Raw genomic sequence first — 25,384 nt, 5'->3', positions numbered from 1 at the left:
CCGCTATGGCTTCGTGGGGTGGCAGCGTCTTCCCCAACGTGGAGACCCAAGGAGCAACACGTGAGAGAGGCCCCGGGGTCTCTCGGAAAGATCTGGGGGACGTGGAGCCGGCCAGGCGCAGGCGGGAGCCCCCAGCGCCCCAGCCCCAGCCCCAGCCCCAGCCCCAGCCCCAGCCCCAGCCCCAGCCCGCCCTCTCTCGGCGCTGCCCCGGGAGCACCGTGATGGATGGCTTCTGCGCAGCTGAGAATTAGTCTGGAGAGCGGCTCCCGGCTCCGGGCTCCACCCCCCGCCCCCAGGTGAGGAGTGTTAGGGTGGGGGAGGGGCGGAGTCACAGGGGCAGCAGCAAGGTGACAGACGGCCGGCCGAGAAGTTGCTCAGGAGGACTCTCCGACTGTCTGTCGGAGAAAGAGGCCCCGGTGCCAGGCAGCCGGCGTCACCCGCTACAGACCGACCCCATCCCCCGGCGCTGGAGCCCCGGGCGAGGGTCCTCACCCTCCACAACGCTGCGCTGCCCCCGGTGCCGCTCCGTGTCTGACTCTCTGACGACCCCCCTCGGGCCTCAGTTTCCCCATCTGCAGCAGAGGGGGTGGGGCGGCCCCCTGGGCCCTAGCCGAGACCAGTGGGCGGGCAGTGCGCCCCGGGAGGGGAAGCGTGTGCGGTTTCTGCTGGCCCTCCCTGGAGATGGAGCTGGGGTGTGGACCTGGACTTTGCTGTTTTTGAAAGCCCCTCCCCACGCGGGACAGGCTGGTGGGGAAACATAAAGAGCGGGGCTGGCGGGGCCACCGCCGGTGGCAGGCTGGGCGCCGGCCCTCTCCGCCGAGTGGGCCACCAGACGCAGTGCTTGAGCCCCCCGCAAACAGGGCACCGGGGTGGCGCCCCTCGGCCCAGCATCGGGGGGCCTCCCCCGGGCCCCTGAGCGGTGGGTGCCGGGGGGGGGGGCACGGCGCAGCAGAGATGGAGAGGAAACCAAAAGCAAATTATTTTCGGGATTATAGCTCCAGAGCCCTGGCAAGATAGTGCCCATTTTTCACAGCAGACAAAAGCATTTTCCCAGGGATCAATTTTGCCTGTAGAAGTCGCCTTCTTTCAACCCACAATCCATCATATTTCCCCATTTGCAATTTCTCGGTGTCTGAGTGTTTTAAGTTTCGTATGAATTATTTTACAAAGCTTCCTCTCCTCCTGCGGGAGGGCCGGATGACGACGTCGTCACGCCGCAGGCCGAGGGCTGGCGGTGTCCGCCCGCGGGGCCCCGAGGACGGAGTCTCGGGCCACCCGTCCCGGTCAGGGGGTCCCCGTCCTCCCTGCCCTTCCTGGTGAGCCCCTGACCCACGTGGCCGGCATCTGTCAGAGACCCGAGGTGGACGTGGGCCTGGCCAGCCGGCGGGGAGCTGGTGGGCCCGGCCCGCGGGGCCGCCCGCTCCCGGGTGTGGGGGAGGCGGCTCGGGGAAAGTTTTGAAGAGATTTATTCTGATTTGCTGCTGAGGGAGGGTCATCCTTCAAGAAGCAGCGTGTGTGAAAATTTCCCGGCCTGTTGATTGGTCTGTCACAGTGATTTGTGGCTCTTTCCCCGGGTAACGGGGGGCACCCGGGCCCGTGAAAGGCGGCCGGACAGATTGCTGCGCAGACCGGCGGGGGGTGGGCCGCGGCGGCCAGCAAGATTTATTGACCTCGGCCTGAGGAGGTCTCTCCAGCGCTTTTAATCTGGCCTCTCAGCCTGTCGCCCGCGCTGATTGCGGCCGGACCCCGCGCCGGGGCCCCGGGGGACAGGGGTGTGGGGGCCCCGGCGGCATCTGGCCTGGTTCGTGGGGGCGTCCCTTCCCCAAGGACGACAAGAGGGCTCCATCCTCCGCCGCCCAACTTGCCGTCAGCCAGGGCTGCTGCTTTTGGGAAAGAAAACAACTTTATTGAGATACGATCCACACACCAGAGAATTCACCCACTGCGAATGCCGGACGCGGCCATCGGTGGGCTCGCGGGCACCGCAGGACCACACAGTTGGGCCCAGGGTGTCCTCCACCCCACGGAGACCCCGAGACCGGTGGTGGCTTCCCGCAGACCTGAACGCGCTCGTCCCTGCGGCCCAGCCGTCGGGCGCCCTGACATTGACACGAGGTGCTGCAAACTCACGCCCACGCCGACACCTGCACGCAGGTGCATGGCGGCAGCTGCTCCTCCTCGCCGGCTGTCGGAAGCACGGAGACGCCCGCCCTTCAGCTCCACGGAGGAAGGAGCCGTGGCCCACCGGATGGTGCAATGGGACTCGGCGCCAAGCAGACCGGAGCTGTCCAGCCGTGAGCAGACCTGGAGGTAGCTCCTGTGTTGCTGGTCCCTGAAGGGAGCCCGTCAGGAAGGGCCGCCTGCGTGCAAAGGAGGGACCACGGCAGGGAGCCCCTCACCTCACACCCTGGGCACGGCCTCCGTCAGAAGGCAGGAGCAGCAGGGGCTGGCGCGGGCGGGGCGCAGCGGGAGCCCACCCCTCGTGCCCCGACGGGACGGCGGGGTGTAAACCCGCGCGGCCATGATGGAGGCCAGGGTGGAGGCTCCTCAGAAAACCCAGGGGAGAGCTACCTCTGGCCCCGCAACCCCGCTTCCCAGTATTGATCTGGAGGAGATGAAATCAGGGCCCTGAGGACACGCCGCCGGCACCCCGAGCTCCCCGCGGCGTCTTTCACAGTCGTCAGGACCGGGGGACGGCACGAGCGTCTGACAGCGGGCGAGCGCCGGACGGGCCCACTCCGCCCGGCTCCCGCGCCGACCCGTGTCCGTGTCCGCAGCCAGCGGGACACCCTGCAGCCGCTGGGGACAGACGGGGGTCTGCCCTTCGCAGCGGCGCCTGGGCCTCGGGGGCCGCACTCTCAGGGAACTCGGTCGGGCGGGAGAGGCAAATTCCACGTGCTCTCGCTTGCCTGCGGGATCCAAAGAACGGGACCCGCAGAACCAGGGAGCAGGTTGTCGGGGCGGGGGCCTGGGGGCCGACGTGGGCCGAGGGCGTCCAAGAGCACAGACCTCCGTTCCAGGACGGCCAGGCCCGGGAGGGGGCGCGTGCACGCGGGGTGACTGCAGTTCAGGGTGCACTGGGAAGTTCAAGGGCACAGACTTCCGTTCCAGGACGGACAGGCACGGGACCGCAGTGACCGCAGTTCACGGTGCATTGGGAAGCCGCTGAGAGAGTAGGAAAAGAGGTGACCAGGAGGGTGAGGGACGTCGTGGGAGTTCCCGTGGTGACCGTTCACCACGCGCACCCACCTCCCGTCACTGTGCACATCTTGGCTGGGACAGCTCGAGTGTCGGTTGTGCCTCCAAGAAGCCGGGTGAGGCCCCACCCTGTAGGGTCCCAACTGCAGGTGCTCCGGAAGAGGCCGACTCCGGGGACAGGGAGGGGTCCCGGGCGGCCGGGGGGCAGGGGCAGGGGGCAAGGGACGAGCAGGTGGGGCTCAGGGGGCTTCAGGGCAGGGACGCCGCTCGGTAGGGTGCTGTCGCAGGGGACACGGGACGGCGGCGTGTCCAGATCCATGGGACGTACAGCGCCACGGGTGACGTTGATGTCCAGTGTGACGTCACCCCGGGTGACCGACCGGCACGTGTCCGGAGGGTCCATCAGCTGGAGGGACCAGGCCGTTTCCGTCCCCGGCTGCCGCTGGTTTGCTTTCTGTCTCCGGCTTGGCCCGTTCCGGACGGTCCGCATCCGTGGGCTCGGCCGCCCACGTGTGGCCGTTGGTGTGCAGCTCCTTCCACGGACAGGACGCTTCCGAGCCCGCCACGCCGTGGCGCGTGTCCCCACGCCGCCTCTGTGCGGGCCATGGACGGACCGTGTAGTCCTCCCACCCTCCGTGGACGGGCACTCGGGCACGCCCACCTCTGGCTGTCGTGAACGGTGCTGTCACTTGCGTCACCCACGTGCGGGGGTTGTGTTACTCCTCCCCGGGGACACTCAGGAGTGGAGGTCGGGGCCACGGGGTGGGTCCGAGTGTGATCGGGTGGGAACTGCCCGGATGTTGGAGGTGGCGATTTAGCTGTCCCCGACGCACTCCTTGTCCCACATCCGTCGTCAAGTGCAGAACCGTGTCCAGAAGCAGCACAGACACCCCGGCCCGGCGCCCCCGGGCGCAGGCCGACCCGCAGGCTGGCGCGTCGCCCGCCCTTTTCCCGGGCCGTGTTCCTCGCACGCCAGGACGGTCCGCCTGCTCAGTGGGGCGCCCGCCTTTCAATCTCAGGCTTCACACTGAGCATAAGGGGCCCCGAATTGTCGGATCCCCCCAATGTCATTTCACACGACCAGCTAACATTCCAGCGCGGGAGGCCCCCACCCCGAGCTCCTGAGACTCGGGGAGTGGCTTGCTGGGCACGTGAGCCGAGGTCCCCCGGGAGGCACTGTCCACTCCTGACAGCGGCCTGCCAGTCCCTTCCTGGGGCCAGGGTCCCGCCTTGGCCCTGGGTGGCTCAGGGGCCCAGAGGCGGAGACCAAGGCAGGCCCTCGGGGCCCGAAAGGTGACTCAGACGTGCCACCCCCCCCAACCCCGTCCCTGTGAGCAACCTCGACCCCCAGGGCCCTCCTCCCTCTGGGGTTCTGTGGGGCCCAGGAGGGGTCCACAGGCACCACTGAGCCCCCAGCCACCCCCCACCCAGGCCCGGGGGGAGGGGCAGGAGGGAGGGGCCGCCGCAGCCTCCCCTGTGGTCCGGCTTCTCGCTCCGGCCCCTGCTGCGCCCCACAAAGACGGAAGCTCTGGCTCCTGCCCCGGTGCGTGTGGGGGGTGGGCACGCGCCGCAGCCCAGGCCACAGTGACCCACAGCCCTCCCCCGGTTCCCAGCCCCCTCCCCAGGTGAGCAAACTGCGGGAGAGCGGCTGAGTGACCTGCTCGGTCTCAGAGTTAGTTGGCAGGCGGCAGAGCTGGTGCCGGCCTGGGTGCCCCTTCCCTGCGCAGTGTCATGGCCGTCCCTGTGCCGGCTGCTGAGGGGCCCTTCGGCGGGGGGCGTGGCGGCAGCCATGGCTCGAGTCCTGTCACACCCTGAGCCTTGGTCCCCCGCAGACTGGGGCCTGGCCCCCATCACAGAGCCCCTGCCCAGCCCAGGTGGAGCCCTGACCCCGCGGGAGGAAGGCACCGAGTGGACTTCTGTCCTGACCAGAGGGCCCAGCAGGGCCACCCTCGGTGGGGGGGGGTGGGGGAAGGATGGCAGGGGTGTGTCGGCAGAGCCAGGCGTGACCCAGGGCGGTCAGAGCGGGTGCCCAGGGGCCCCCTGGGGTCGCCCCACCAGCCTGCCCTCAGGTGTGTGTGTGATCGCAGCCCCTGTGCTGAGTCATTGGGGGGACAGGCCCCTGCACAGCCCGATCAGGGGGCTCCGCTCAGGGCAGCTGCGGGGCGTGGGGGGCCCACTGGCCCCACCTCCCCTCGCCCAGAGTTTCTGAGCCCCAGCAGTGGGCTCTCCTTGTGGCTTCACTACGTCCAGGGGGCGGGTCCCCCCACCCCGGCTCCGACCACGTGCCCTGGCGGGGCTCGGGCTGATGGCAGGATTTGGGGACCTTTGCACTGGGGTCTTGGGGAAACGGGGAAGCCACAGGACGTCGCACCCCCTGTCACCTTCACGGAGACTCAATTCCCCTTTCTCCAGAAGGCTGGGGGACAGCCTCTGGCGTTTAAAAACCAACACGAACCCCAGCTCAGGCCAGCGGCTGGACAGAGACGCTGAACGGGAGTGACACAGACCGAGGCCCCTCGTCCCCTGAAGGACACTCACTTCCCGGGGCTCCGCGGCGCGCACGAGGGGCAGCCGGCAATCTATTCTGAGCGCGACTTGGAAATTAAATTCCCCTTAGCCGCGGAGAGCCTGGCTCCAATCAGCCCCGAGTGCGTCCTCCATCCCCCGGTCCCCGGCGGCCCCTCCCACCGCCGCATCTTTTAAGCATGCAAATGGGGACGCCCCGCCGACCGGCCGGCCAGCCCGCCGATTGATTCCTCCGCCGTTTCATCAGGGAAATGAAATGAAAATGGGGCCGCGGCCGCCGGGCTGCCCCGCTCAATTTGCCCTTCCGCTGCTGGGGGATTCTCCGGACACAGCCCCCCGAGGCCCCGCCTGGCTCCTGACCCTGCTGCTGACCCACGGGTGGGCGGGCGGGGCGGTGGGGGGGCGTTGTTGAGCCCGTCAGCAGATGGCCCTGACCTTGAGAACTTCCAGAGGGCGCACAGGCGGGGCGCGCCTGCCGCAGAACCCCCAGATGGGTCGGGTCCCACCGTGGTCCCTGGCGGGGAAGGGGGTCACTGAAGTGCGGGCCGTGGGCCCCCCACGATCGGGCTGCCAGACAGCACGAGAGGAATTCCGGTCTCAGGACCCATGGAAGATGGGAATGGGGTGGGGATTGCTGGGGGTCCACCCTCCCCTCTCTCGGGGTTACCCACCCACGGGCCCACTCACTCATTCCAGAGATGGCCGGGGTGCTGCCCTGACCTGGGCCTGGCGCTGGACCCTGAAGACAGAAGATACCCCCAACCCTCTAAGCTGCTCAGATGACCGCTTCCCAAGAAGGGCCCTTGGGAGAGGGAGGGGTCTTCAGGACCCACAGAGATGGCTCAGAGGTGGGGGGGTTTCAGGCTGACGCGCGGGGGGCGAGGCACTTGCCAGCAAAGCCACGTGGGCCTCAGGCCTCGAGGCAGAGACAAGTCGGGACCGGTGGCCGTGTGTCCCCTGGGGTCACGGCCCCGCCTCTCCCTGCCCGGCCCCGCATTCCAGAGGCAGCTGCCCCGGTGGGTGGGTGGCGGTGACGGGGAATGTCGGGGTACGCCTGGGAGGAGCATGGCGTGAGGTGACCCCAAAGGCCTCTAAAGACGAGGTCGGCCTTTCCAGAGCCACTTGGTGCCCTGTCCTACCTCGGGCTGCCTGGGGCCTGCGCAGAGCCCCCCCACATGACCAGGGGCAGAGCGGGGAGGAGGGGGCGGAGGTGCCCACCGGGAGGGAGGCCTCCTCAGCACCCACGCGCACCCCAGCTTTGCGCCTGCCCCTCCCTCCTGGCACCCTCAGGGCCAGCTCCTCTGTGCCGCTCGGGGATCAGCGCCCGGGTCACCTGCGGCCCGGTGGCCGACGGGGTCTGCAGTGGCCTGCGCCTTTCCTGGCTGGGTGTCGACCTTGCCATCTGTCTCCCCACCCCCGGCACCAGCTTCGTGGGGCCCAGGTCTCCGCAGTGAGCGAGGCCGGCTCCCTGGCTCCACCCCGGGCCGCCACCGGCCTCCGAGTGGGCACGTCCCCGACCCTCCCCACAGCCCCGGGGCCCTGGTTCCATCACGGCCCTGCGTTAGGGGCAGACCTGGACCCCCGCCCCGCTCGCCGCCCTGGGGACACGTGGAGGCGTCCGCCCCCAGAAGGAAACCAGCGGCCGCCTGTGAGCGGGCACCATCCTGGAGACCTGCTCTCGCTGGCCCGGCGTCCGGGGTCTCACGGGCCCCCCCCGCCGTGTCCCCACACCAGCGCGGGATGCAGAGCTCTGATGTTAATTATGATGCGTGATTCTCGCCGTAATTAAACAGATGCATTCCCAACAACCAAGCCTACACTGCATAATGTATTTAATTAGCCAGATTTCCCATGCATGTTGGCGGGACGGAACTGGCAAGTTCTCGGTGTAATACACTTAATTCCGAAATAAATCATTGTTTGGAAAGACGCGTGCTCACCCCCCCCCTTCACCCAGGGGAGCAGGCACACTGGAGGGGGGCTGGCACTGGGGGTCCTGGCTGCAGTGGTGGGCTCTTCTGGGGAGCCCCTCCTTCCTGGGGTGGGGGGTGGCCCCTGCACTGGGCTGGGCCGGGGTTGGGGGTGGTGCTGGAGGCAGGCGTCTCCTCACACTGTGCCGCTCCCCCCACCCCCCACCGTGGGCTCTGGCCCCGGCCCCGGGGGCGAGGTGCTGCCTGCTGCCCCGGAAGGACCAGAAGGCACAGGGTCATCCCTCAGCAGCCCCACCTTCCCTTCCCGTGTCACGGGCACCCAGCATGTTCTCCCCGATGGCCTCACTGTCATTCCCCTGGGACAGCCCCCGCCCCCGCCCCCACCGGTGGCAGCCAGAGAGACGTTCTCGAACTCTGGTGTCTCAATGAAGAGCAGGTGTTGCCAGGTTCTCCTGGGGGCTGGGGGCAAGGGGGCACTGCGGGGCAGATAGCATCGGCTCCAAGGACAGCTGGGTGCGAGGTCCCCTGTCCCAGCCTCGTCTGGGCTCCGAGGCCCCTGCAGCAGCCCAGCCCTGGCGGCCCGGCAAGGCAGCTGCCTGGCCCAGGACACCCCGGGGTCTGGCCGGCACACCCTGCCCTCCACATCTTTTGGGTGCCCAGGTCCCCTCTGAGCTCCTCGAGGACGAGGTGGCCGCCGGACCCTGCACAGTGTCAGCGACAGGGGTGGAAGCCGGCGGTCCCCAGAGCCCAATGCTCCAGCCTCGGCCCTCACAGGGGGACCCTGGGACAGGAGGGCCCCTGAGTGGCCTCCCCCTTGACCGCCCGCCCGCCTGGGGCTCTGGTTACCGTGGGCGCAGCCATCTGCCACCCGTGGGGCTGGGCCTCCTGCATAATTCAGGGGCCTTGGAGGGGCTCCAGCACGCGGTGTGGGTGAGCTCTCGTGGCCCGATCGGGTGTCGCGACATCGGACACAGGAGGAATAGGACGCGTGTCCTTTTGCCCCGCCTGGGCTGAGGTGACCGGCCGGGCAGGGAGTGGCATGGGTGGTCTCCTCCCCGGCCGGGGGTCCTGTCCGCCCAGGCCGCAGCCATGTGGTCCAGCTGTTTGCAGGACGGAGGGCGGTGGGCTCGGATGCCAGCCCCTCACCTGCCGTGCGGCCTTGATTCCGTCACCGCACCCTCCGCCCTCAGGCCAGCTTCCTCTCCGGCGTCAAGGACCCGGGGCAGCACCTGCTGCCCCAGGTTGGAGGGTCGTGAGGAGGAGGACCGCAGTGAGGGCTGTCCCAGGAGCCAGCAGCCCGGCGATCAGCTGGAGGCTGGAGTCCTGGAGGCCTGGGCTGGCCCCTCGGCCCCTCGGCCCCACTTACCCCTCCCCCGAGCTGTGAGCTCGCACTCGGGGAGGCTGGAGAGGCGGCTGTGCCTCTCACGTCCGACGCTGGGACGACGTCTCCATCCCCGGTCTCAGCACCCGGCACCCACAACCACCCCATGCGGCCCCCCAGCCCCCCAGCGGGACCCCAGCTGCAGCCAGGCCTGTGCCTCGGAGCCTGGGGGGCCTGGAAGCCCAGGCCGCGTGGGGATCAGGAAACACCAGAGCCTGGGGGCGGGGAGGGGCTCACCAAGGGCCCAGCGACCCTCCCAGGCCCCTGGGACATTGACCTTGTCCTTCTGCGGCCGCAGGGGCCCCACCCTCCAGGCACCTCTCCTGTGGAGTGGGCACCCGCAGGGCCGGTAACCTGAGCCAGCCCTCTACAGCTTTTTCGAGAAAAGGGGGATCTGCCCCTTAAATAATTGATGGCGGGCGTGAACAATGAGCCCAGGGAACATCTGGCAGGTGGCGGGCTCCCACCCTGCTGGGCGGCGGCAGCATCAGGTTCAGCCGACTCCGCGGGAGGCGAGGTGCCGGCGGTGGGAGGGGCCCGGGCTGCGCCGGGTGCCGGGGCCCCGAGGCAGGGCGGGGCTGCCGGGCCGGCTCCCAGCAGCTCGGACGGGCACACGCACCCGGGCAGAGTCGCCGGTCCACGTGCGCGCTCCCGCACACGTGCGCGCTCCCGCACACGTGCGCGCGCCTGCAGGGGCACCCCCACACCACACGTGCACGCACACGCCACACACACCCCCTTCCCGGGGGGGCCTGACTCTCGGACCTCAGGGACCTCTTCCAGCCCTTCCTTGCCCCCCCCTGGAGGGGGGGAAGGGGCCGAGGGTGTGTCGGGGGCTGCGCCTCCTGCCGGAGCAGCGGCTGGCAGGTCTGGGGACCGTGCCCAGTGGGCAGACACTGTGAGGACGGGCCTGGTGACTGCAGGCTGTGTGCAGGGTGGGGTGGCACCTCGGGGCGGTGGCGAGGGCCAGGGGAGGCAGCCAGACCCTGGGGGCTTCCGGGGGACTCCGCCCAGCCGTCGGAGCCCAACCTGGGGGTGCTGTGCTTCAGGGGCACACGGCAGGTCCCTTCACCCCCAGGAGGGTGCTCTCGGGACAGAATGAGCTCGACCCCCCTCCCCCCTCCCCCCATTACACACTGCTCCGTCCTCACAGCTGGGCCTCATCCCCTCTTTATGGCTGAGGAGACAGAGGCTAGGAGGCGAGGAGCCTGCCCAGGCCCCCCAGCTGCACCCCAGGGCCCCCCAGCTGCACCCCACCTCCCCACTCCTACCCTCTGCCGTCCCCACCTGCCGCTGCCGCATTCCGGGCAGAACTGCTGTCTCCACACTCACCTGCCACCTGGACCCGCCTCGGGGTTCTCGCCAGCTCTGCCCGGCTTCCCACAGGGTGATGGTGTGGGCTGATGGGGAGGGGAATCCCTGGCTCCAGAACCTTCTGGGGCTCAGGACCAGGTCCAGGGGTGATGTCTGTGGAGAGGAAGTGAGAGAGGCCCCCGGCACCAGGCAGCACCCCGCTTTGAGACGGAAGAGTGAGAGGGCCTGCCCCGCCAGCCCGGGGCGCCCTGACTGGGTGGCTGAGGAGTGGACGGGCCAGCTAGGCGGGGGCCTCGGGGGTCTCGGCCTCAGGACGCTGGAGTCCTACCTAGAGCCGCACCCCTGCCTTCCTCGTCAGGGGGTCTCACAGGGAGAGCAGAGCTGGCCTCCCTGTCCAGGGCCCTGCCTCAGCCTCCCCCTCCTAACCTGGGCCGGTGGCCCTGCCGCCCCCAGGACCCCAGGAGACCCTAGGGACACGGGAGTCCTCCAGACCAGGGTGGGGAGCAAGGCCAGGACCCCCAGCCCATGGGAGAGGAAGGCAGGACCCTTCTGGCGACTTGGGCACAGGGCGCTGGTGCCTGAGTGTCTCCAGGGGGCCCCCCGTGTCCACACCTGCACGGGGGGCCTGGGCAGCGGGGCGCTGTGGCGGTCTGGCAGAGGTGCCGACTGCCACCCATTCCCCGGCCCACCCGAGGGCCGCTCCCCGGGGCCCTTCGTCCTGGCTGCGACAGCCCCGTCCCCCAGCCCTGCCCAGTGGCCGAACCCAGCAGGAGCCCCTCCTCCCTGGACATCTCCACCCTCGGCGCCCCGGTCAGCCTCCGAGGTCACTGAGGGCAGAGGCCACCCGGGACGCGTGGGGACATGAATCCTATTGGAGGTTTCTCGGTTTGACAGCCTGGAGACGGGCTTGTAAATGGCCACAGCAGAGGCGAGAGGTGGGGTGTCGCTTTATGAGGGCCACCCTCCCGCCCTCTGGGGAGCCTCTGGCCGTGACCCATGATGCCGGGCCGCCCGGGGAGGACGGTCCCTCCAGCTTCTGGAATAGTGATCCTGGCCCTCAGGCATTGATCTCCCTGAGTTTTTAAAGGAAATTTTATTTGTTTGGGGTTTCTAGTCATTAGGTTAAAACCGGGAAAATAGAGCAAAATCAATACCTGCGGGACGCAGGGCGCGCAGCCAGCCAGTCCGGGTTACGATGGAAGGCGGGCGGAGTAAATTGCAGCCGGATTCGGGCCGGGGGGGGGGGGGAGGGCCGGGCCCCGGGCTGCCGGGGGGTGTCTGGGAGGAGGCTGCGACCCCAAGGGGAGCCTTGGAGCCCAGATCCCTCAGGCCTCCCTGTGCCCTGGGGCCGCCCCAGCCCTGCGGACCTCTGCTGGGTCGGGGCCTCTTCACCCCCAACACCAGGCGCAGCGACCTCGGGGGACGGGTCAGCCGGGTCAGCCGGGTGACTCTCAGGGCCTTCCAGCTAGGCCGGCCTCACAGACCGCAGCCACAGCGCCAGCCCGGGTCCGCCTCTGCGAGCGGGCGGAGACCCCGCAGTGGACGGCCGGGGCGGGGGGCCCGTTCTGCGTCCGTCTCCCCGGCTTCCTCCGGGCGCCAGCCTGTGCCAGAGCTTTGACCCACTCGGTCACCCACCCTCCCACCCACGAGGGGCCCCGGCCGATGGGCTGCAAGCCCAGTGAGGTGGGCACTGAGCGGGGCTGTGTGGGCGCTGGACTGGGACGGGCGCGGGCGGGGTTGAGCTTCAGAGAGCACTGCGGCTGTGGGTCGCTGTCCCCAGAAAGCTCCGGAAGCCTTCCCGCGCCGCTGTGGCGGCCGCAGCTGGGTGGGGGTGAGAGTTCTCGACCTCCCGGTGGCGTGGGAGCCAGAGACGGCAGCAAGGGGCTGCGTCAGGGCGGGGCAGGTCCCAGCAGGGAGGAGAGCCGGCTCAGTCATCTGCCCAGAAACTTTCTAGAAGCTTCTTGTCACCGGGAGCCAACAGGAACTGGCCGCAACCCCGAACCTCTGGTTTCTAAGCTCAGCTCCTCAGGGGGCGGGCAGGCGCAGGCAGGCAGGTGGGCGCTGGGCACCATGCCATTCACCCCCTCCCCCTCGGAAGGCTCAGGTCAGAGCTTTTAGGGTTCTCGCAGGGGGTGCAGCCGTCACCAAGACCATTTAAGCACGTTTCACCGCCTCCAAAGGGGCCCTGGGGACCCTGACGGGCTGCAACCTGGACGGGCCTGGAGGTCATGAGCACCTCATCCTGGGGACCCCTGCCCCACCCCCGTCCTGAACGGTCGGGCTCGCGGTGACCCCAGGCCGTCACCGCTGCTGAGGGGTGCAGCCGGCGAGTGAGGGCTTCCTCAGGCAGACACCTCCCCCCTCCAGGGCGGCCCCGCCAGGCACTCTGGGGTGGGGGGTCCCAGCAGGGGACGTTTAAAGCATTACAGGACTGTCCAGGCGGCCCCCCTACCCGGCCGCCAGCTCAGGACAGCTGGGCAGGGGGAAAGCGGGTTCCCTGTCCCCCCCCCAGACCCCCACCCAGTGGCCCACTGCCCAGAACACCTGTCCCTGCACGGCTGGGGCACCCACGGAGGCCCAAGCCCCGGCAGCAGCCTGCAGGGCCTCTGGAAACCGCTGCAGCGCCGGGCCAGGCCCGTCTTCCCCAGGGAGAGAGCTGGCGGAGGGCAGCCCCCAGCTCAGTGGGGGCCGTCGGCGGACGAAACCTCAGTGTACCGGGGCGTGGGGCAGAGGGTGGGAGCGGAGGGAGGGTGGGGGGAGTGGGCAGGGGTGGGGGAGCGGCAGCCACGGGGCTCCAGCCACCAGGGCGGGGGGAGCAACCCCCCCACTCCCAGAAGCCAGTGGTTTTTGAGTGTTTGTCTCCATCCCCCAGAATTTGGGAGTTCAGGCAACAGAGGTGTTTGGCCCTCCAGTTCCACAGAAAATTAAATCAATTACAGAGTCTAATGAAGAACCACAGGTTTTAATTAAACTGGGCTTAATTAAAGGGTGAGCGCGGCTCTGTCGATGCCCTGATCAGGCCCTGGGGGGGCGGGGCGTCCGAGGGGACCACGTCGGCTCTGGCGGGAGGGGATCGATGGGTCCCACACTTCTAGAGGGCTGGTGGCAGGTGTGGGGGTGTCGCTGGGCAGCCGGGCACTGCATCTGTGTTCCCGCCCCAAAGCCCGGGCCCCTCGGAGGGCCAACGACCTCCAGCCCAGCTGGGCGGGCCCTGTAGGCGGCCCGGCCACCTGACAGAGCGGCCCAGGGCCCAGGGCCGGGGACGCAGCAGGCTGGGGCCAGGACCTCCCCGCTCGCTCGCCTGGGGCGGCCGGGGGCCCTGCCCCCAGGGGTGTTATCGGCACCTGAGCCACAGCGGCAGCCTCTGGGCGCTCAGCATGGCTTTGCATCCAGCCAGGTCCCCACCCAGAGCTCCCCACAGAGCCCTGGCTGGAGAGGGAGGACCCTCCACCTGCTCACCCCTCGCCCCATGCTGCCCGGGTTCCTCCAGCCCCCTCGCTCTGACCCCCGGTCTGAGTGGGTGGCAGGTGCACAGGCCTGGCCTCATCCAGGCGGCAGTCTGTGGTGGACGGGTCCTCACTCGCCCGCCGCCCAGCCCTGGGCGCTCAGGGGAGCAGAGGGGTGTATGAAGGGGGCAGGATGGGGTGGCTGCCTGGCCTGCAGGGTGTCAGCAGACAGGCCTGCGGTGGCTTTGGGGGCGCCGAGAGCACAGGGGTGCATGAGGGAGGCTTTGCATGGGAGCCTGGGGAGGCACCGGCGGGGCCTGACGTGGGCGGCGGGTGGACTGACCTGCGTGCAAGTCCACAGGACTTCACGCGTGGGAGCTTCTGCAAGGCCCAGGTAGACACGGTGGGACCCGGGGGCAGCCTGGGCACGGCAGGCGCTTTGCAAGGGCCCACGGCGGCAGAAACGACAGCAGCTAGAGTTGGCGGACACAGCCAGCAGGGTCCTCCCAGACCCTCCTGCCCCGCTCCTGAGCCGGGCTGAAACCGGAGGACAGCAGGACGCGTGTGCTCTTTCCCATGAACTGCCACACGACTCGGGCAGACCCAGCGGGAACGGTGGCCTCAGGGGGGCCCAGAGCGGCAAGCTGCCCCCCACCCCTGCACCCTGGGCTGGGCAAGACCACCCAGCAGGCTGGATGATCCCTACTCACTGAGTTTACTGCCCCAGCCGGAGCGCCCGAGAGGGACCCGCCTCCCTCCCCGCGGGCATCAGCCGTCCAGCTGTGGGGATCCCTTCAGGAGCCGCCCTTGGGTCCCGCAAGCCTCGGCGACTCCCGCAGCTGGGTCTCGCTGTCCCCCGCCCCGTTCTCAGGCTTACGGGTGGTCCTTGCCCCCCGCCTAGGCCCTCAGAATAAGGAATGTGGGTCCAGGTGACGCCGTGCGCCGGAAGCGTCCTACCTGGGTGCCCAGAACCAAACTGCGTGAGAAAAAAACTTCACTGCGATGGTCTGATCTATATTTACTTCATAACTGCAGAATTAATAAGACACCGGCTTTAAGGGGACCATGACAACCACATGCAGACAGGCTTGCCCCAGCAAACAGATGAATTCATAAACAGCCCTGAAGTGTTCGTATCCACAGTCGCGGGCCCCCGCTGCATCGCTAACACAGGGTAGCCGCACTGCGTCCAGGCCAGGGCTCCCGAGGCATAGCCCCCCACCCAGGGTAACAGGCCCCAGCTGTCACTGGACCTAGCGTGAGGCAGGCGATTGCGCTGGCTGGTCGAAAGGAGCCCTTGCGGACGGAGCTCAGTCCCCCCTGGGGACAGTGTCTACAGATAAATGGCCGTGGGGGTGGGAGGGGCTGGCACGTGGGAGCCACCCTGCCTCCCTCCAGCTCTGACACCAGAGGTGGGCAGGGTGGGGGGGCGAAGGGGCTCTGGCCCCGCCTTCCAGGGCAGACGCTGTTCGTGGAAGGAGACGTTTCCTCGTTCATGCAATCGTCCTTCGTCCCCCGATGTCTGCTGGCCACCAAGAACCGTGGGGTGCAGCAGCAAGTGAGGCAGCCGGGCAGGGGGTCCAGGGGAGCCTCCGGACCCACGAGCAGGTGACCCTGGTGCACGCACCCAGCAGTGGCTGACGGTGCCCCGCAGACTCCCCCTGAGCACCGGAGGGAGAGCCAGTGGGCGCCCCCACCTCCCGGGGCCTCCAGTGTTTGCCGCGCTGGCCCTTCAGCCCACTGTGCCCAGGGCCCGAGCAGCCCGCCCACCGAGGGGCCGCCGCAGGATGCGGCTGAGCCGCACCCCCCAGGTGTGTGCCCCCTGCATGGAGTCAGCCGCGGGGGCCGTGTGCGGAGGTGGCTGCCTGGCTGTGGTCCTGAGGGTGCGGGTCCCGTGGCTCCCGAGCCTGCATCTCCTCCCCTAAAGGGTGTGAGGCGGCCCCGTCTGGTCAGATTCCCGAGAGCGAATCCAATGAACGGGTGCCCCCCGGGGGCTGGGGGAGGGAGGGAAGGACAGGCGGAGCTCGGGGGGACTTCGGGGCAGGGACACTGCCCTGCAGGGTGCTGTGCTGGTGGACGCGGGGCATCAGACCTGTGTCCAAACCCACAGAACATGCAGCACCAGGAGTGACCCTCGTGTCCGCTGCGGACATGTCAACACTGGTGCAATGACTGTAATACACGGGCCCCGCTGGTGGGGGACCTTGATGACGGGGGAGGTTATGCGGGGGTGGCGGGGCTGGGGAGGGGCGAAACGGGAATGCTCTGTTCCCGTCAGTCACTGGGAGCTCCAGCTGCTCCAAGGAAGCGTGTGTGTGTGTGTGTGTGTGTGTGTGTGTGTGTGTTTAAGGCAAAACCTCCTGCCATCAAACGCTACAAACACTTTCTCCAGGCCATCTCCTCGGGAGAGGCCTCCCCGAGCCCCCGAGGGCCCGCCCCAACCCTAACGGGGGGGGGGGACGGTCTTTCCCGGGTGTCGCTGGTCTGTGGTGAGGCCCCTCACGCCTGGAAGACTCCTTCGCCACGTTCGTCTCAACCCCAGGGAGCTGGGTGGGCTGGCTGGGCACAGGGTGGGCAGAATGGGGGCTGCCTGGGGTGGGGCAGACCCCACAACCCCTGGGGAGAGGACAGTGTGAGCCGCTCAACAGGGGGAAGACGCCTGTCGGTACCTGCCCCGGTTGCCCACGGGGAGGCCCTGGGGCCCGCAGTGGCGGGTGACCTGGAGTCTCGAGAATGGAGTGGGGGCACCCCTGCAGGGCTGACAGCCGGTCCTTAGGGCCCAGCAGCCCAGCCGGGCTGAGGGCCCCGTCAGCACCCAGCGGCCTGTGGGCCGGCTGTGCCCACCTCCCTTTACGAGCTGTCAATTAGCTGGCTCCCCGATGTGTCCACCCTCGCAAGGGAGGCCTCCAGCAGTGTCCTGCCGGCCCCCTGACCCCACCCTGTGTCCTCAGCAGCTGCCCATTGCCCGCCTTACCCACCCTAGGTCCCCGTCCACAAGGGGGTTCCCACTCAACTCCACACCCCCCACCCTCTTACCTGCCAAGTGGGGCCTCCTACCTCTCTCCCTCTACCTGTCTCTGCTCTCCCTGTGTCTGTCTCTGATTCTCTGTCTCTCTGCTGTTGATTGAAGGATGAACCTTATGCTGCCTGTGTGGGGGGGAGGGGGTCACACCTCCCCGCCAGAAGTTCCTGCAAGAAAACCTGTTGTCCCTCCGCACCCACCAGAGGATACCCTGTCTCAGGAGGAAGGACGCGGGCGCCCCCTGCAGGCCACCGGCGCGGGGTGGGGTGGGGTCTTAGCTGCGGAGGAGGTCCGGCCTCCCCTACCACAGCCCCCTACCCCCTAGAGCGCTCTCCAGGGGCCCGAAGAGCCTGCGGGGAAAGGGCACGGTCGCCCCCTGGCGCCGGCGGACGGAGCTGCTCGAGGCCCCGCCCCCGCCCCATGACACTCCCCCCACGCCCTGCGCACACTCGCCAGGGTGCCCAAACCCACGGGGGCAGGCTGACAGGGGCCACCAGGGACAGAGCCTTGACGGTGAGCTGCTGCGGGTGTCCGGGAGTGGGCCAGTGAGGATGCGCAGCCATCCCCGTGGTGTTGACCATGCCCCGCAATACCTCTGTGACCCCCACTTCTCAGCTCCGGGGGTCCCCATGTACAGGGGAGTGCAAGTGCCTTTTGGACTCAGCGCTCTGCTCGCCCCTAATAATGGAGCACCCCAGGTGCTCCGAGGAAGGATTTGAATCTGTTGATTTGCTCCCGGAGCAGCTGCGTCGCGACCCGCAGTGGCGCACCCCCGAGTCTTGCCGACGTCCGTGGGCCTGGGCCCATTTCAGCTTAGCTGGCCCCAGGAGGAAACTGAGGCACAGAGAGAGGAAGCGACCTGCCCGGGGGCCCCGGAGAGAGAGGGGAGCCCAGGCGCCCGGGTTGCTGAGCCGCCCCGCTCCACGCGGTCTCAGGGAAACGTTGCGGGGCCCCAGGTCAGGGGGACCCCAGCTGCAGCGCGCATCCCGGCCCGGGGCGCCACCTGTCGGCAGCCGTGCGCACAGCCAGGCCGGGCGAGGGCGCGGAGCCCAGGCGCCGCGCGGGACCCCTGCCGGCCCCCGCGTGCAGCGTGGGTCTCGGCGGCCACCTCGGCCCTCAGCGGGATCCTCCTGTGTCGTGGCGCCGTCGCCCACAGCAGTGGTGTTCGGTTGGCGCCGGGGAGCGCTTCCGCCACACTGCGCAGGCGCTGAGATAGGCACCTGCTCCTGTAAAATGCACACCTGTTGGTGCCGACGCCTCCCACCGACCACGGGGCTGGGGAGCTGGAGGATGTTAGGCGGTATTTTTTGTCCTCCGCCGCATGTGAATGGATGAGGGCCTGCGGTCCCCGCGTCCTTTGGTCCATGGAGTGGGCGGCCCGGGCTGAACCCGAGGGCGGTGATGGTGAGAGAGCCGGACCGAGGATGTGGCTCTGCGTGGCCTCCAGGGCAGGCTCCACCCAGCAGCACCTGAGGCCTGGACCTGCAGACCCCCGAGCCCCCCCCCCCCCGAGAGTGCTCAAGAGCCCCCGAGAGTGCGCAGCGGGGCCGCTCAGGACCCGGGACAGGGGGAGGAGCCCGGCCATCCGCCAGGATGTCATCACAGCACGTCCTGAGGGCTGCCTTCTGGACGCCTCAGTGGCCGGAGCGTGCCCATGCGCACCCCTGAGGTCGGCATGACGCTGCCCCTTTCAGCACGTGCAGCAGAAACCCAGCATTCTTTCTGGGCCACCGGCCCCGGGCACACCTACCGGCTCCACCCTGGTGAAGGGACATCCTCCAGAGCCGTGGTGGCTTTCTGATTGATATGCACACCCTCGATGGCCTGGGCCATTTCACGGGTGATATTAAAGTGAACACGAAGATTGGAACCCGTTGATTTGCATGGTTTGGGGGGGTCTGGATCAAGTAAACAGCCATTTTTAGAGGTCCCCTCAGGCCGTTTCTAAGTGCACAGCTCAGCGGTGTCAGGGCCATTCACACTGTTGTCCAGGACCTTCCCCCTCCCGCACTGGGACCGTCCTCGTCAAACCCTCACACCCGCCCCTCCCCCGGTCCTGGCCGACACCAGCCCCCCAGCCCTGCCTCCGTCTCCGTCTCCGCGAGGCTGACTCCGCCAGGGACCTCCCGGGAGTGGGGCCCTGCAGGCCCGATGCTGTCCCGTCTGCTCCATCTCCTGAGCGCCATGCTCTTCAGGTTCACGTCCTTCGTTTTGTGTCGCTAACCTGGTGCCTCTGCGCTCACACTCCGGGCTGTTCTTCCGCTGGGCGGGTGGTGGTGCACTTGCCGGCGGGGGCTGTGCTGCCCCCCAGCGTGAAGTCCCAGGGTGACCCCGCCCTCGGGCTGTCACGGACCGCGTCACCCTCCGCGCTCAGCGTCTGCCCAGGCAGTCTCGGGCCTTTCCTCCCAGGGACGCCCTGAGCCCCCAGAACGAGCGTGACTCCACCGCAGACCTCGGTGGGCGTCCGTGCAGCCCGCCCCTCACCCGCGACGCGGGGCAGGGGGAGGGCTCCCCTCCCCCAAGGCCTGGGTGCTGTCTGTGGCTTGTTTCGGAGATGACAGGAGGCACGATTCTGTGGGCCGGCTCTCAGGAGACAGTTTTTGGTCCCAGGGAAAGCGGGTGGGATCCGTGGAGGCAGACGCTCAGGCAGGGAGCCCCCAGCCCGCCACCGTGCCCCTCGGTCCCCTGCGGCACAGAGCAAGCAGGGAGCTTGCCGCATCCAGACTCAGGAGGCCGAAAAAGTGAGCCCGTGTCACCCCCCCCCATCCGGGGGTGTGGTTTATAAGAGCGAAACCCGCCGCGACCGGCGTGGCTCAGTTGGTTGCGTGTCCTTCCGCAGAGCGAGGGGGCCCCGGTTCGATTTCCTGTTATGGCACGGGCTTGGGTTGCAGGCTGGGTCCCTGGTCGGGGCGCGTATGAGAGACAGCCGATCACTTTTCTCCTTCGCATCAGTGTTTCTCTTTCTCTTCCTCCCTCCCTCCCTCCCCCTCTCTCTAAAACTAAATTAATAAAATCTTTTTTTTAAAAAAAGCGAAAACTGGCACCAAGGCACGTGTCCAGTCGGAGAGGGAGGACGAGGGGGCGGGGCGCCGGTCGCCGGGTGGGCGGGGCCCTCCCGCGGCAGACGTGCGGAGGAGGTTTGCTGGCGGGGAAACGCGTGTCCTGGGAGCCGGCGCCGACCCAGCCAGCGTGCAGCGCGGTGTCTGTCCGACGCACAGAACAAAGCACTTCCCCCAGCTGCCTTGCCATTCAGGGTCCCAGGGCTGAGCCGGCCTGTGCTCCCGGGCCAGCTGGCAGGGCAGAGGGGTCGCAAGGGAGGCTGACTGGAGTGCTGATGGCTGCCAGAATGTGGGGACGCGGGGAAGGGGCCCCGTAAATAGCAAACCTTCGTGCGGGTCTCGGGGCCTGGGTGATCCGCCCCGGTCTGGGCGGCCCTGCGGACGGGCTGTCTTCAGCTGGTGTGCAGCCCGGGTCAGACAGGAAGCACGGTGCCTGGGTCCCCACCGAGGGGACCTCCTGTCCCATGGGCCCAGGTGCTGGGCATGGGTTCATCCCTGACCTGTCAGCCTGTTACGCCCATGCCCCCCCCAAAAAGGACAAAATGCAGCTTAAGCCAAAACTATTTTTTAAAGATTTATTTATTTATTTTTAGAGAGGGAAGGGAGGGAGAAAGAGAGAGAGAGAAACATCAATGTGCGGTTGCTGGGGGTCATGGCCTGCAACCCAGGCATGTACCCTGACTGGGGATCGAACCTGCGACACTTTGGTTCGCAGCCCGAGCTCAACCCACTGAGCTACGCCAGCCAGGAGTCAAAACTCTCTTTTAATCAAGAATCCAAGGCAGGTGCCCCAGCTGGTGTGGCTCGGTGGGTTGAGTGTCGGCCTGCAAACCGAAGGGCCGCCGGTTCAATTCCCCGGCGGGGCACAGGCCTGGGTTGCGGACTGGGTCCTTGGTGGGGGAGAGTGAGAGGGGCGACCACACACTGATGCTTCTCCCCCTCTCTCTATCCCTCCTTTCCCCTCTCTCTACAAGTGAATAAAATAAAATCTTACATTAAAAAAAAAAAAGAATCCTGGGTAGGGCCTGGCGGGCTCAGAGGGGAGATGTCGGTGGCATTGGAAGGTCCCAGGTGCGTTTCGTTGTTCTGGAAAAGAGGGAGGAGGGAGCTGGAGCTGACGTGGGCCCCCGGGCCTCTGGAGCCCGGCAGATGCAGAGGGGTGTGTTCTGGACAGTGATTTCCGGGATGGCTCATCCCGGCGACACCCCCGAGGGCCACCGTGTTCCCACGGGGGTCCGAGCTGCGGTCCTGGCTGACAGGGGCCACCCCTGTGAGAGGGGAGGGAAGCCGTGCCCACAGGAAAGACGTGGCCCCCGACCTCCGACCTCCAAGGTCCTGCCCCACACTCGCCAGAGGAGGCGGGGCGGGGGCGGGGTGCCCCGGCTCCCTGTGGGGTGCGCCCTTGTGGCCATCCATCACTCCCCGCCTGCAGATCATTCCGAGATGATTAAATTATCGGATGCAATCACGGTCTGAAGCAAGTTAATTGAGAGAATGTATTTGGGCCTGACAGTTTTATGCATGTATGATTAAGTATTACACGGCTGGTTTTTGATTTCGCATAATTTGACCCTAAATCCTGCGCTGGGGGGCCCATCAACCATCGACGGCCGAAATAAACCTCTTTTCAGCTGCATCCGTGTGTAGTGCGTCTCTGGGTGCAGTGTCTTCCAGATTTGTTTCTGGTGCTGTTGTCGAAGTGACAAATACGTGTGTTAAAGTAACATCGTGAGCCGATGCATTTACCCCTTAAATCTCCTGCACGGTGAACAATTCACTAAAAGTTTTTACTGCTACACGCGGCACATCCGTGTATGTCTGTCTTCCAGCGTGCGCGTGTGGTGAAATGCACCCGGCCGGCTGGGTTCCCGGGAGGCAGACAGGTCGCCCACGCCTCGCGATGACGGCTCAGCCAGGATCCTCCCTCCTGTCACCACGGTTCTGCTCAGTCACCGGGGGACGAGTTGTGTCTTCTGTGGAAGTCGCACCGGGGGACACAGACGTGGGCCGTGGAAGTGGCTGAACCCAGGTGAGCGGCAACCCTGAACGTGAGCCTTTCGTGGCCCCGTCAGGGCCTGGGGGCCCGGGCTTTAGGAGGGGCCGTGTCCATTAAACGGCAGGGCCTGCTGCCCGGGAGGAGGCCAGAGCCACCAGGAAGCTGGGCCGTGTGGCCTCCTCCTTGTCACCGAGCAGGGCTGGGGGCCCTGTGCTGTCCAGCTCACAGAGAAGGCTGCGCACTTCGGGCGGTGAAGCAGTTCCCCGGAGCCCAGAGCGGCCTGCTGCAGCTTGGGGGTGGGGGGGCACGCTTCCAAAATGAGGGCCAGTCTGCACACGGTGAGCTTTGACCCAGCCGCGGCCGACAGTCCCCAGCACCACTCACAAAGCCGGAAGACATGGGTCCGCTTCCCCCGAGGCCGAGTCCTGCCCTGTGCCCAGGCCACCCACGTGGGGAGCAGGCTGGGCCTCGCTGGGGTCACGCCATGGGTGTCACCGGCGATGCCAGGCTGAGGCCCGCTGGTCTCCAACGGCCTCCCTCCCTTTTTCAAAGCCCAGCGCCAGGCAGGCCCTTCGGTCAACCCTCCCGTCCAGTAGCACTGAGCTCTGCTGGGAGTGGGGACCAGGGGCCAGGAGTCGTTTCAGACTCCTCTCCAGAAGGTGGGGGGTGGGGGGCAGCGGGGCATCCTCCCACCCCGCAGGACCCTGCTGGGAGACAGCGACAAGCTCCAGCCAGTCCCGGACTCGGTAAGATGGGGGAGAGCCAGTGGCTGGGAGAGGGGGAGGAGAGAGAAGTGGGTGGGATGGGAGGCCACCCTCCCTCGCTCCGGCCGCCTCACAGGTGCAGCAGGGCCGAAGAATGGAGGACCACGCCCCCGACTAGCAAGGGGCGGGGCCAGAGCCAAACCAGGCAGGGGGTGGTTACCAGAATTTGAGATTACATATTGTTCTGCTCAAACCCTCTGGGCATGTAATGGCCACCCCGCATTCAGAATCAGGGTCCCTGGGGTGGGGACCCAGCGGGACAGACAGTGCCTCGAGGCTCTGCCCCGTGGGGTGCTGGGGCTAGGCCGGGAAGCCGCAAGCCCGTGGGTGACCCGCGGGGCTGGGGCCGAAAACGCCGGGGCTCCGCCTCTCACAGGTCCCACTCTGGCCCCGACGCCCACAGGGGCCTCCAGCTCCTGGCGCTCCCCACCACGGCCTCCCCCACCTGCCCTCCTACATGCCCGACATGTCCCCAACATGACCCCCAAATGCCCCCACGTGCCTTCCACGTGACCCCCGTGTGCCCAGCAGTGCCCCTACATGGCCTCTTGCTTGTGCCCCGCACGACCCCCACGTGCTCCCTAACTTCCTGCCACGTGACAACCCACATGGCCATTACCAGCCCCCCTACTGACCCCCACAGGGTTCCCCCTTCACATGCCCTTCGCGTGACACCTCACATGCCCTCTCCTTCACGCCCTCCACACGCCCCTCTCAGCACGGCGCGCACGTGCACGCGCACGCGCACGTCACCCTGCCGCGCACGGCGACGGGTGCAGCGGAGGAGCACCCGGGAGGCCGGGGTGGATGCCACACAGCTGCCTGTCACCCCACCTGGGAGATTATGGGCGTCCCTGGGGCCTCAGAGTCGGTGACTAAAGCAACCCAAAGCCAAGGGGAGTAACGTTTCTGGACTTCAAGGTCACGGCAGGGCCATTTATGAGGCCGCGTCTCTGCGCCAGGGAGCAGAGGGATGGACGCGGCGGGGGGGGGGGGGCGCTGGGCTCGGCGAGCATAAATGCCCCTTTAAGCCCGGTCAACAAACTCCCCTGAAAGGCCAGAGTCAAGGTTTCCGGATCTGCAGGCCATTGCGTGTCTGGGGGTGTCTCAGCTCGGCCACGGCAGCTTAAAAGCAGCCACCGACAACTGGGGAGCCCTGGGACTTGGCCCAGGCACCCTAGTTTACCCCTGGACTCTACACCACACTCCCTCCTCCTGGGGCACCCCACCGCCGCCGGCCCTGCCTGCACTGTCCCAGCAGGTGGCGCCAGGCTGCTACCAGCTGCTCCGAGGCTCAGCGGGGAGGCCTGGGCTGACCCCGGGGAGGGGACCTTCGGGAGGACGGAGAGCAGAGGGGAGCCCCCCAGCCAGCACCTGGGCAAGCCTGTGACCTAACACGGCATGTGTCCAGTGGCTGCCATGGAGCTGGCCTGAGGACACAGCCCTGTCCCCAGGTCTCCTGATGGACGGTGGTCAGCCGCAGGTGGGCGGCATCCAGCGCTTGGGCAGAGTGTGCGGTCCGAAGTTATGTTTTGGGAAGCCTCCGGGGCTGTTTAAGACGTGCACACGTGGACTGCATGACGAGGCGGAAGTGCATCTTTGCGTGGAAAGAAGCCTGAGCTGGTGGCAGAGACGGCCCGTGAAGAAGTGCTCGCAGCTTCAGGAGTGGAGGAAGGGAAGGATGGAGCTGGAACCCTCCCAGCAGGGGTAGGAGGAGCCAGGGGAGGCCAGGGTGGCACCTGACTGGAGGCCACCTCCCAGAGAAGGGGATACTGGACCCAGGTTTTGAAGGTTAAGTAGGAGTCGGCAGGTGGAGGAGCGACTGAGGAGCAGCACAGGAAAGTCTGCAGGGGCAAGTCACGGACCGGAACAGCGGTTTCCAACCGTTCGCATCTCGTGGAACACATAAACCAATCCCTAAAATTCTGCAGCCCACACACAAAAAAAGCATTTTTTGCAGATCTGACCAAAAATAGGTACAATTTTGATGCATTCACACCACACCGCTATTGCTGTGTTGGCTGTCTTTTTTTTTTTCTTTTTTACAATCTAAGGGAAAAGAGGTCAGTGCCCCTGACTAAATCGTCAGGTATTGCATGTTTTAAAAATCCTTGCCGCGCACGGCTCGAAAATCCCTGCGCTAGAGCAATGGGGCTTCTTCACAGAGCTGAGCGGGGAGCCGGCCTGTGACGTCCCAAGGGGAGAGGGTTGGGAAAGGCACCACAGCCAGGTGGCCGCAGAGCTGGGGCGGGGGGGGGGGGGCGTGCAGAGACCCCGCCTGCATGCAGAGAAGATGCCTTTTAAGAAACAGTTCTTAAAGATCCCCCTCCTCTCGCATCCTCTCCCGTTACTGCTTCACAGCTGCTCTGAAACTCACTTTCAGAAACTCCTCCGGCTTCAGGCTTTCTCCCCGTCCCTCTCCATCTGACCCCACCAGACCCTCCTCCCCAGCAGGGTGGGAGCTGCAGGGCCAGTTCCACACAGCCCTTCCCACAGGGCAGGGACTGGGTGTGAGTGGGCTGGGGTCAGGGCTCAGCCGGGGGACATGCAGGCCCTTAGCCCCTGCGGTCGGGGACAGACAGCCGCTTGCACATGGGTGGAACTTGCACAATCTCGAACTTGATAGAATTTAGGCGAATGGAACTTACTAGCTGCATACAAGGGGAGGCGTCTCTCTATCCTGACACCTCTGTGGGACTAAAATATTTAAAGCCCTCTGCATAAAAATCATCATTCTCTCGGGAGAG

This window comes from Phyllostomus hastatus, unplaced genomic scaffold, assembly GCF_019186645.2.
Source record: "Phyllostomus hastatus isolate PE091 unplaced genomic scaffold, TTU_PhHast_1.1 phas_contig_495, whole genome shotgun sequence".
Lineage (NCBI taxonomy): Eukaryota > Metazoa > Chordata > Mammalia > Chiroptera > Phyllostomidae > Phyllostomus > Phyllostomus hastatus.
The sequence above is the reverse complement of the archived record's forward strand: the minus strand, read 5'-3'. Positions refer to the sequence as shown.